This window comes from Cydia splendana, unplaced genomic scaffold, assembly GCF_910591565.1.
Source record: "Cydia splendana unplaced genomic scaffold, ilCydSple1.2 scaffold_140_ctg1, whole genome shotgun sequence".
NCBI lineage: Eukaryota > Metazoa > Arthropoda > Insecta > Lepidoptera > Tortricidae > Cydia > Cydia splendana.
In genome coordinates this window covers 1-12792 of record NW_026946859.1, presented here as the reverse complement: position 1 = coordinate 12792, position 12792 = coordinate 1, and positions in this window count along the sequence as shown.

Here is a 12792-nt window from a genome sequence, read left to right as displayed (position 1 = left end):
GGGACAAGGAGAGTCAACTAATAGGAACAAATTGACTTTTGCAATTTCCATTTAGTAGGAAATACAACTTCTATATTTGTAATTTGAAGTATGCTAGAGTAATTTCAGAAATTTGGTTTTGTTATTCCGAGAGGTGCTTTAGCAATATCGGAGGTGATGACGTCATGGGTGAAAACTAACCGTTTTGTAATTCTAAGCGCGCTTTAGCAATATCGGAGACGATGGCGTCATAGGTTTTACTAAACTGTACTGCGATTCCAAGCTAGCTGTTGTTATTCTAGAGATAATGACGTCACAGGCAAAAACTAAACTGGTAGCTACCCGTCTCTATTTCTGTCTGTATGAATAAAAAAGCATTTGGTAGTATATCTCTGTACTAAAGAGGCACTATAAAAGCCTGTCGAGATATTCTACCCATTCCTTTCTTATTCATACAAAAAAAATCAAAAAATCAAAAATATACTTTATTCATGTAGGCCTAGCAACAAGCTCTTATGAATCGTAATTAATCTTAATCTAATTATCAGAGCAATTTATTGATGTTAATATTATTCCATAATAAAATTGGATTATTATACATATCAAATTTAACACTAAGAATTTCACAAAAGGATCGTCAAACATTAAAAAGATTGTATAAAAAATACTAGTCTAGAATTTCTAGAATAAAATCTAAATGTCAAAAAAAAAGCATAAGTAACAAAAGAAGTAGATAGTATTACATCGGAATATCCATTTCCTCATCAATAATCAAATATATCTAATAAATAAATAATCATTTCGAATAACAATTAATCCCACGTTGTAATATCATTCATGTAGTCTTGTGTGGTATAATAAGCTTTAGAAATAAGTTTACGCTTTACATAATTCTTAAATTTATTAATAGATAATTCAGTAATATGGTTTGGAAGTTTATTATAAAATCTTACACAATTACCCATGAATGATTTTTTAATTTTATGGAGCCGAGTGAAGGGCACTGCGAGCTTATGTTTATTTCTAGTATTAATATTATGAATTTCACAATTTTTCCTAAAATTTACAATATTTTTATGTACATACAGAATATTCTCATAAATGTATTGACAGTGCACTGTCATTATGTCAATTTCCTTAAATTTATCTCTAAGTGAGTCTCTATGGTTCATTTTGTATATTGCTCGAATAGCCCTCTTCTGCAGAACAAAAATGGTATTTATCTCTGAAGCACCGCCCCACAGTAAAATACCATATGCCATAATGCTATGGAAGTAACTAAAATATACTAATCGAGCTGTTTTCACGTCAGTTAACTGACGGATTTTGCTCACTGCAAAAGCTGCAGAGCTCAGTCTATTCGAAAGAGTAGCAATATGGGGACCCCACTGGAGTTTAGAATCTAAAGTTATACCAAGAAAAACTGTACTATCAACTAATTCCAATTCCTCATCCTTCACAATGACACTTGTTTGCACATGCCTTACGTTACTACTAGTGACAAACTTAATACATTTAGTCTTTTTCTCATTTAACAATAAATTATTAACATTGAACCAATTTACTACTTTTGAAATGGCATTGTTTACATCATTGTAAGCTTGTTGCTGTCGTTTGACTTTGAAAATAAGTGAGGTGTCGTCTGCAAACAATACTATATCATGGTGGGTCTTAACAAGGAATGGCAAGTCATTTATGTAGATAAGGAACAGGAAAGGCCCCAATATTGACCCCTGTGGTACACCCATAGAGACCAATGACCCAGGTGATCGCTGTCCATTCACATCGACCCTTTGTATTCTACCATTTAAGTAGGACTTAAGTAAATTCAGTGCCGATCCTCTAACTCCGTAATAATGAAGTTTCCTGATTAATGTTTCATGACAAACACAGTCGAAGGCCTTAGATAAATCACAGAAGACACCTAAAGCATCTCGTGACTCCTCCCAGGCATCGAAAATATGCTTAATTAGCTCAACACCGGCATCGGTTGTTGAGCGACCCCGTGTAAAACCAAACTGCTTATTATGCATCAAATTATTAACGTTAAAATGTCGTACTAATTGAGAAAGAACTAATTTTTCAAAAATCTTGCTAAATGTTGGTAGCACAGATATCGGTCTAAAGTTAGTGGGGTCAGAGCTGCTACCAGATTTAAATAAAGGAATTACTTTACTATGTTTCATTAGATCAGGAAACTCGCCGCAATCAACACTGTTGTTAAATATAACTACCAAATCAGGCGCTACAATTTCTACTAAGGATTTGACAGCATGGACAGAGACTCCCCAGAGGTCATTAGTTTTTTTGACATTAATTGATTTAAACGCCTTTATTACATCTGAGGTACAAACATGTTCAAAATGAAGGTCTCCACAACACTCTGGAGCGTTATGTTTTAATAATGTAATACATACAGTCAGAAAGAGACTAGTAGTTATTACGCGCGCAACATGCTCTCGCGGCGCACCTGTGCTAGGGAGGTTGGAATTGCAAACAGTTTAGATTTACCTATGATGTCATTATCACTAGAATAACAACAGCTAGCTCGAAGTTGCAGAACAATATATTCCTGTAGACCCCAACTACACAGTAGGTCGCGGGTTAATATGTCCATGGCCCACAATATATCCTAAATTTATTATTTAACTTAAGTATGTTTTAAACAAAGAAGACACGAGACACGCCCGCCCGACATCCGACACAATACTAACTCTAACCAAATGAACGTAGCAAGTAGTAAATTTTACTAAAATCACTAACATTCGTTTCGCTGTGTTGGTATTACAAAACTCGTTTAGTGATTGGTACAACAATGAACATAAACACAACAAGTCTATCTACTAAATACCAGTAAACTTTGTAATGTCGCTATAGTAACAACTGAATTGTTATTTTAAATGGGGTAATGTTATTCCCGCGAACTCGTTTTTTAGATATTACAAAACTATGTAAGTGAGACATTTACTAAAATCATAACTTGAAATCACAGATGCTTTTTTCCAAAAATCACAAACTTTACTAGTAAAAATCGGAGAATTTTAGTAGTAATAAAAATGGATTGTAACAAATACTGAACTCTGTTTGCTGAAATTAGATTTAGTATTACTGAGCTGTTTGTAGAAATAAATAAATTTTACAGAAATAGTGAAACTTCCCTGATTACTACTAAAACTTCATTTTTTCCCCCAGTATAGAACTGTTTATTAATTCCTGGTGATGATTTTTCTCTCAGTGTGGTCCATGCTCCGCTCCCACGCCGGGGAGGCCGTCTGTGGCTCTGTGACGTCACGCCTCTACCAGCTTCAATCCGATAGGCCCGCGCTTTGATCGCCCGGCGCGGCACCGAGTACACTTGCACTAGTGGCTCTCCACGATTAGGTGACCGCGCCCGATGACGTCATGCGTCGAGAGCGATACCAACTGGGCCCGGCCCGTATCGGCTCAATTGACCCGGCCGAAGGCGGTGTTGAGGACATGATTCACCGGTGGCTGTTCCGAGTACGCATGCACTGGTGGTTTGGTCACATGCGCCGTTGTCGTGTGCGCTACCGTCGCAGGAAGCAACGGCACCAAACACTCTGTTGCAGGCGCAAATGGTGGTTGCGCCGATTCGCCCGACAGAGTCTCCTCGTGGGGAGGTGCCGATGGTTTGGGCCCTCGCCATTCGTATCTAGGACTCGGCAGAGGTGATAGCGGACAAGTCCCTACTTTGTGTAATTTATTTTCGACATACCACAGCGACCGGGCGAGTATTACGCATAATAGTACTCCCCCCAACGCCAATATCCACCAATACTGAAAAAGCATACTTATTTTTTTTCCTTGTCGTCAGGTTGCCAGGTTCTCAGTCTGGGAGCCAATATCGCGAATGTAGTGGGTGTCCACTATATCGACGCGGACGGAGACGTTTGAATATTTAAGCGGGAATTCCCGGAAGCATGTCCTAAGCACGAGACCTTGGACGCAGAGAGTAAGCAAGCCACGTGTACAGGCATCGGGTAGGTATACAATGACACCGAATGCGGCCCTGGAGAGAGTGTGGTTAATAACGCAACTCGAGCGACTAAATTCCACATACAACGAACTGGACACGTTGTTGTTATCTCTCATGGTATAATAATATACTCCGCCTGGTACTCCATTCCCGTCTTTTCTAGGTCACCTAAGTGACACGGGCTTACGTCATCATGCGACAGCGCTACACTGTTAAAAATTATGTAATTTTACATGCAAAAAAATTACATAATCCTGTAAAATTCCCGAAAAATCTGGGAAATTTACGGAAAAATATGACATTTTACGTAATTCTCGTAAATTTTACATTTTTTCGGTAAAATCAATAATTTTTATGTAGTTTTACATAAAATTTATGTAATAATCACTAAGCCATGAATATTTACATAAAATCTGTAAAATTACATGGAATGTTCGGGATAAATACATTTTGGCATGTATTTTTTACGATTGAAGAGGGAATTTTACTTAGAAATCTCGCAATTTTACCTATTTTCGTGAAAAATACATTTTTATGTAAATTGACTTACGTCTTATGTAATATTCCGTAAGATATCAGTAAAATTACAAAAAACATTATGAAATTTCCCAACATTTCTTTAATTTTACATATATTCTGTTCAATTTACTGTTTAAATGGTCTTTTTACATAACATATATGTAATAATCACTAAGAGATGGAAGTTTACATAAAATCTGTAAAATTACATGGAATGTTTGGGACAAATACTTTTTTTATGTGTTTTTAACAATTAAAAAAAGAATTTTACATAAACATCTCGTAATTTTACCATTTTTTTTTAATTAGATATTTGTGTAAATTTACTTACGTGTAATGTAATATTCGGAATAATGTCAGGAAAATTACAAACAATATTATAAAATTTCCAAAAATTTCTTTAATTTTACATATTTTCTGTAAATTTACTGTTTAAATGTGTCGCTTTACATAATAAATATATAATAATCACTAAGAGATAGAAGTTTACATAAAATCTGTGAAATCACATGGATTGTTTGGGACAAATTCATTTTTTTATGTGTTTATATCAATTAAAATGGGTATTTTACATAAAAATCTCATAATTGTACCTAATTTTGTGAAAATTACATTTTTGTGTAAAGTTACTCACGTCTTATGTAAAATTCCAAAAACTGTCATTAAAATCACAAAAAACATTATGAAGTTTCCCAACATTTCTTCAAATTTACATATATTCTGTAGAAATTACTGTTTAAATGGTATTTTTACATAATAAATATGTAATAATTACTAAGAGATGACAGTTTACATAAAATCTGTAAAATTACATGGAATTTTTGGGACAAATACTTGTTTAATGTATTTTTTTAACAATTAAATCGGGAATTTGACATAAAAATCTCGTGATTTTACCATTTTTTATTGAGAAACACATTTTTATTACAATTTACTTACTTCTTATGTAATATTCCGAAAATATCAGAAAAATTACAAAAAACATTATGAAATTTCCCAACATTTTTTTAATTTTACAAATTTTCTGTAAACTTCCTGTTCAAATGTGTCTTTTTACACGATAAATATGTAATAGTCACTAAGAAATGCCCGTTTACATAAATATCTGTAATACTACAATTGATTTTCAACAATTGGAACGGGTATTTTACATAAAAATCTCGCAAATTTACTATTTTGTTTGAAAAATACATTTTTATGTAAATTTACTTAAGTCTTATGTAATATTCCGAAACATGTCAGTAATATTACAAACAATATTATGATATTTACCAATATCTTCTTAATGGTATACCTACATATTTTCTGTAAATTTACTGGTAAAATAAATAAATAATATATAGGACAATTTTACACAAATTAACATAGTCCCACAGTAAGCTCAATAAGGATTGTGTTGTGGGCACTTTAGGTATATATATATGTATAATCGATAAATTCTTGAATACATAGGCAACATCCATAACTCCTGAACAAATATACGTGATAATAGACATACAAATAAATGCTCTAACCAGGATGCAAACCCGGGACGTCCTGCTTTATAGGCAAGGTCACTATCAACTAATAGGCTAAGGAGGCCGTGAATATGTTTTTTTTTTTACATATTCAATATGTATTGTATAGTAATCACTAAGACAATGGACTTTTACATAAAATCTGTAAAATTACATGGAATGTCAGGGACAAAAATAATTTTATTATGTACGTATTTCTATATTATATAGCTGCAACACGACTGACTGATGACACAATTGTTCTCCCAGAAGGAGGTTCGTGGTGTGTTAGACTTTGACAGTTTCATATAGAGGGCGGTCTCGTGATCTCCAGAAAATTCCGACTTTTGGTCTGACCGCTTCCGGTCAGAAAAATGTTAGACGGCCCGGCCAAACGGTCAGACCTAGGTGGTGCTCGACCAACCCTTTGGGGAACTTTACATAATGTCGTGTGTCGTGATACTTTCGTGAATTTTTTTCTTATGTAAATTTATTTATCTTTTATGTAATATTCAGAAAAATGCCAGTAAAATTAAAAACAATACAATGAAATTTCCCAACCCTTTGAACGCCAGACGGCAAAGGAACATGCCGACACCAGTCGATCGCGAATATTTAAGCGAAATTGAACTTTACGGAGTCTCCCGTAACTCCCTGTTGAATTGGCGAAGCTGACGGCTGTAGCCGTCGTTGGCGCCCTTGGCAAAACTTTCCAATGACGTCCACAGCCGTCTGTGGCGGTCAATGGGTTAATTTTCTGCAAATTTACTATTTCAATGTGTCTTTACATTACATTTTTATTTATTTTAGTTCAAACAAGTTAAACAGCATAAAAGGAAAAATATCAAACCACTACTTAACTAACTTAGCGCCACTTGCACCGTCCCACTAATCCGAGGTTAACCGGTTAAACCGTTAATCCAGTGTCAAATTGTACTGGTAACCAAGGTAACTCCAGATTTAACCGGTTAACCCCGGGTTAGTGGAATGATGCAAGGGGCCCTTAGGGTGGTATTCCACCTGTCAAATTTGCATTCAATTTCTTTGTCCAATGTCAGTGTCTCACTCTCTCATTATTAAGTGTGAGTGATAACAATAAATAAGTACTAAAAAGTACGGAATCCTCGGTGGGCGAGTTTTTTTCACATTTATGAATTACTAGCTATTGCCCGCAAGTTTGTCTGCGTGGAATCAGTAACAGCAGCTACCAGCTAGTGTAAGAATAGCGCCTGAAGAAAGTGTAATAGGCCGGGGAACAAACTTTGAATTGTTCGAGAACATCACATTATGTCCTACAGTATATTTGTGTTTGGAATATTATAGAACACTATTGTGTGAATGTATGTGTAAAGTTATCTCAAAAAAATATATTGAGAGTTTTCGAAAAAAAATTTTTTAAAATTTAGTTTTTAATAAGATGTAAACATTAAATTGTACAGTAGTGATTTTTTATTCAAAGAGCAAAACTGAATATTTTACTCTGTAAGTAAAATATCCCCCACTTTTTTAGTGGTGCATACGTCACGAGCAATAAAAATGTTTAAAATAAATAATTACTAAACAACATTAATTAAACACTTGGTGATTTTCCACTATATTATTACGCCAATTATTCTACTCAATATAAAAAAAAGAAAATCCAGAGGATTTTGTTTTTACTATTTTTTAAACAATTATAACGAATTTTAGCCCACGCGCACTAATTCTACAGTATTTTTTTTTAATGCACCATAAAGCCTGTACTGAATGTTATCACAGCGTCAAAGTATCTCCTATTAATACACTGAGCGTTCGACACAATTGTAAAAATGGTTATCCTTAAATTATTTAAATGATCGGCGCGGGGCGGGAGGAGAGGGGAGGCAATGGCGATAACTTAAAACATGCGACCGCAGAGCAACGCGTCGACTCAGGATGTAGGTATCTTAGGAGTTAGCAAACGCTAGTTATATACAGGATGGAGAAAAATATAGGCTCCGTTTATTTAGTAGAATTAGTATTGCATTTAACCTTTACCTACTCGATACTACCGGTGCATTATGGATGGCTTTATCCATCTTTATTCAAGTGATAAAATATCTGTCACTTTTCACACACAAAGTAACGGACACCGCTTTATCACGCTGTAAGAACGACCATCTTTGACGATCTGGTTTCGACCGTAATGCAAGCTAGATAAACCTTTTTGTAAATATTGACTTAGAATCCAAGACCTTTAACAAAATGGCTGTCATGATAGTCGTTGTCTGGATGTTCTTGGGTGCAGATTTTTACAACGAGAACTATTTAAAAAAAATATCGGGTGCGGATTTCAAAACTTGTTTCCGAAATTGTCGGAGATGCAGATTTCAAAAATAATGTCCGTTTTGGAATCCAAGGTGGTGGTCTTGCAATTTTTCGTAAAAGTCGTTATATTCATTCCATACTTTTTAGTATTTGATGTTATAGCGGTAACAGAAATACATAATTTGTGAAAATTTCACTATTACGGTTCATGAGATACAGCCTGGTGACAGACAGATGGACAGACGGACAGTTGAGTCTTAGTAATAGGATCCCGTTTTTACCCTTTGAGTACGGAACCCTAAAAAAATGTTCGTTTTGGATCCAAGATGGCGGCCACGCACTTTTTTGTAAAAGTCGTCATGGTACTCATTTCCGAATTTTTTGGGGGTGCAACTTTCAAAAATAATGTCCGTTTTGGAATCCAAGATGGCGGTCATGCACTTTTTCATTTAAGTCGTGTTGATACTCTTTACAAATACATATTTAGGGAATGCAGCTTTTAAAAACAATGTCCGTTTTGGAATCCAAGATACGCAATTTTTCGTAAAAAATCATCATGATCAGACAAAAGTTCTAGTGGCAAAAATTGTTTGAGTCTATATAAGAGTATGAGTTTTTTTAGTATTCCGTTATGTTCCTATTAATATTATCTAACATTTTATTACAAAACATTTCGCGTTGTTTTACAATATACCCGTTTTTTATTGGTTGTCCAAAAGACCAAAAGTTGGTTTTCCATAGTAGGACAGATTGTCCCCTTGCAACAGCGCACCATAAAACTTTGTATCATGAAAAAATACTGTTGCGGAATTGATATTAATACACATAATCATTTTTAGGGTTCCGTAGCCAAATGGCAAAAAACGGAACCCTTATATGTAGATTCGTCATGTCTGTCTGTCGGTCCGTCCCCTGTCACAGCCAGTTTTTTCCGAAACTATAAGAACTATACTGTTGAACCTTGGTACGTAGATGTATTCTGTGAACCGCATTAAGATTTTCACACAAAAATAGAAAAAAAAAACAATAATTTTTGGGGGTCCCCATACTTAGAACTGAAACTCAAGAAATTTTATTCGGCTTATTATTAACCGGGCAACTAAAATATTAAACAGGACTTTCATTGGGCATATAATAATATAATTTGGCTGTGCATTAATATTTTAGCGCCAAAAAATATATATTAGCCTCAAATATAAGCATCATATTATTAAAATAACTGGCAGCAAAATCAAGCCACCCAAAAAAATTATAGGGAACTTAAAGTGATAGGTTGGCGACTAAAATAATAAATTGGCAACTAATATTGTAAGGCGATCATATAATTTAATTGTCATCTAGTTGTTCACACCTAAGTAATCAACTATAGTCATAACTGACCATGTCGTTTCAGCTAGGTAGTATTTTAACACGAAAGCGGCTAAATTTAATGAACTCTTTACACAAAACACCTCAAATTAATTTTCCAAAACGTAATGGTCAGTATACTTAATAGTTGAAATTTCTAATCATGACACGCCTAATGGCCATTATACCATTAGATGTTTAAATATTAAATTACTAATTTTAATAGTTACCACTGTGTTCTACTAGAGTCAACAGATAGGTGCGACGACGAGCAAAGCGAGGAGGAGCGTGTTAGGTTGACCGTGTAATGACCAACAAAATATTTTAAAAGAACTTCATTTTTGAATTAATAGATAGCCGTTTTCTTTTTAAAATATGCTTCATAAATGGTCTCCAATATAATAATTCAGTTGCCAAATAAATACTTGGTACCTGCCTAAAAATAATCAAAAGCTGTAACGGCATTAAAACACAACTCATATTAATATATTTTAAGGCTCCGTTTTTGTTGCCAAACTATTAATTTTAGTACCCATTTCTATTTTTTCAAACTACCCAAATTCGATTAATTAGTTGACCCGTTAAATACGTGCCATTTTTTTCCATCAAACCCATACGTATGGACTGTGGGGTATATATGGATAGGTCTTCAATAATGATATTGAGGTTTCTAATATATTTTTTTTCTAAACTGAATAGTTTGCGCGACAGACACTTCCAAAGTGGTAAAATGTGTCCCCCTCTCCCCCTGTAACTTATAAAATAAGGGAATAATAAAACTAAAAAAAATATATGATGTACATTGCCATGCAAACTTCCACCGAAAATTGGTTTGAACGAGATCTAGTAAGTAGTTTTTTTTAATACAACATATATCGTAACACGCAATTTTATTATGTTATTTGCTGCTACGGAACCCTTCATGGGCGAGTCTGACTCGCACTTAGCCGCTTTTTATGGATAAGTATCATCAATAAAACATACCGATTTGTTGTTTGCATGTAACGGTTTATGAATTTCTTGCGTTTATATTTTTTCCCTTGAATTATCTTCGCCATGCAGGCCACTGGACAACCATAAATTAGTTATAAAATCTAAATATAGATAACGTAGCAAGATACTTGACGACAAGTTCAAATTTCTGATAAGCAGATAGGCCTACCCATTTTGATAACACGAAACTCGCGGCGTCAGTCGGTCAAGTACTGTTGGAGAGTGATGGTGGCTTTATTATAAGTCCATTGAATCACTGGCACAAATACATAAATACTTAACATATTACAATAAATTGTATTGTACCAGATACTATTTTACATATATTTTACCGTAAGGGTGAAATAAACACAAAAACTCTTTAGTATTGATTATACGCCTCAAAGTCACAGATAAGTCCCTCAGACAACTAGTCACTTGGACAACGGAAGTGGTACTCCATAGCAGGGATGTTGCGAATATTCGCATCCGCATCCGCATCCGCGGAACATCCGCATTATTTCAACATCCGCAGCTGCATCCGCATCCGCATAAAATCGATGCGGAGCATCCGCATGATGCGGATGTCGGCCAAGTCGGTAACAGGAACGTATTAGCGGCGGCGCCGGCGGCGTAAGTGCTAGGTAATTTCGTCATTATATATAACAAAATCGTCTAGATCCCGAAAAGTCGGCCAAGTTACTGTTTATTAAATAAAACGCGCCTATTCTTGCTCAAATACTAAACGTTTCGTTTTTTTTAAATAAAAAATGCTAAAAATGTAATATTTGACGTTTTTTAAGTACCAAATCTTGACATCCGCATCCGCATCCGCGGATGTGAGGCTTTAAATATCCGCATCCGCGGATGTCAAAAAATCTGCATCCGCAACATCCCTGCTCCATAGGACATTTTGGTTGTCCCTTGGACAAAAACGATGTGATAAGATTTTTTATAGGGTCTGAAACAAATTCAATAAAGTATCAGAAAGCACTAACGTACCTATATTGTTAGTGCTTTCTGATATTTTATTAAATTTGTGTCATTTAGTCCCCTTTTTAAGGTTTATTATTAATATTTCCATTGGACAACCAGATATGTCTATGGGACAATTTAGTTGCCCCTAAATTGAAAAACACATATCTTTATTTTTTTCGTTTTAAATTCGAGCGCAGTTCATATTTTTTGTAGATACAATAACACAATATAAAACAAAGTAGCAGGAGCAATTTTCTTTCATTACTGTAACTATTTCGCGTTTAGATAAAAAGTTCCGATTATGTAAAATAAGAGTTGTCCAGAGGACTATTTTTATAAAGATAAAAAATTATACTGCATTATTTAATTAATGTAAGTAAAATAATTGATAAACAATAATTGATGTCTAATTTGACTAAAAATACTTTTGGATAGTCCAGGGGACAGGGCAGATTTAGGCTGGTGAATTTTTTTCGTCAATATCACTAAATTCTTAAAGAAACAGCTCTGCTTTATACATAATCATAAACAAGAGATAGATAAATATGGACAATAAGAAAAAAATACATAATTTCATCATGTCGACATTTAAAAGTTGATTCACCCATAAATATGGACAATAACAAAAAGAAATAAAAATCCATAATTTCATCATGTGGACATTTAAAAGTTGATTCACCCACCCGCAAAAATTTGAAAATGAGTACCATGACGACTTTTACGAAATTTTTGCCGCCATCTTGGTTCCAAAACGAACATTGTTTTTAAGTCTGCATCCCGAAAAAAATTGAAAACATATATTATCACGACTTGTATGAAAAAGTGCAGATGCGCCGTCTTGGTTCCAAAATGAACATTGTTTTTAAAATCTGCATCCTCAAAAAATTTGGAAACAAGTATCATCAGATCATCACGACTTGTATGAAAAAGTACAAGACCGCCATCTTAGATTCCTTAACGGACATTATTTTTGAAATCTGCATCCCCAACAATTTCGGAAATGAGATAAATGACTTTTACGAATAAGTGCATACGGCAGCGGCAGGTATAAAATTTGCAATAGGTAGATTGCGTAGCAGTGGATTGCGATTTCCAATATGGCAGATATTGGATTCCAAAATTGTCATCAATTTTGAAATCTGCACCCTCAAAATTTTCGTAAACGACATTTACGAATATTTACAGAAAAATCCATGAAACTATATATCGCAAATGTTT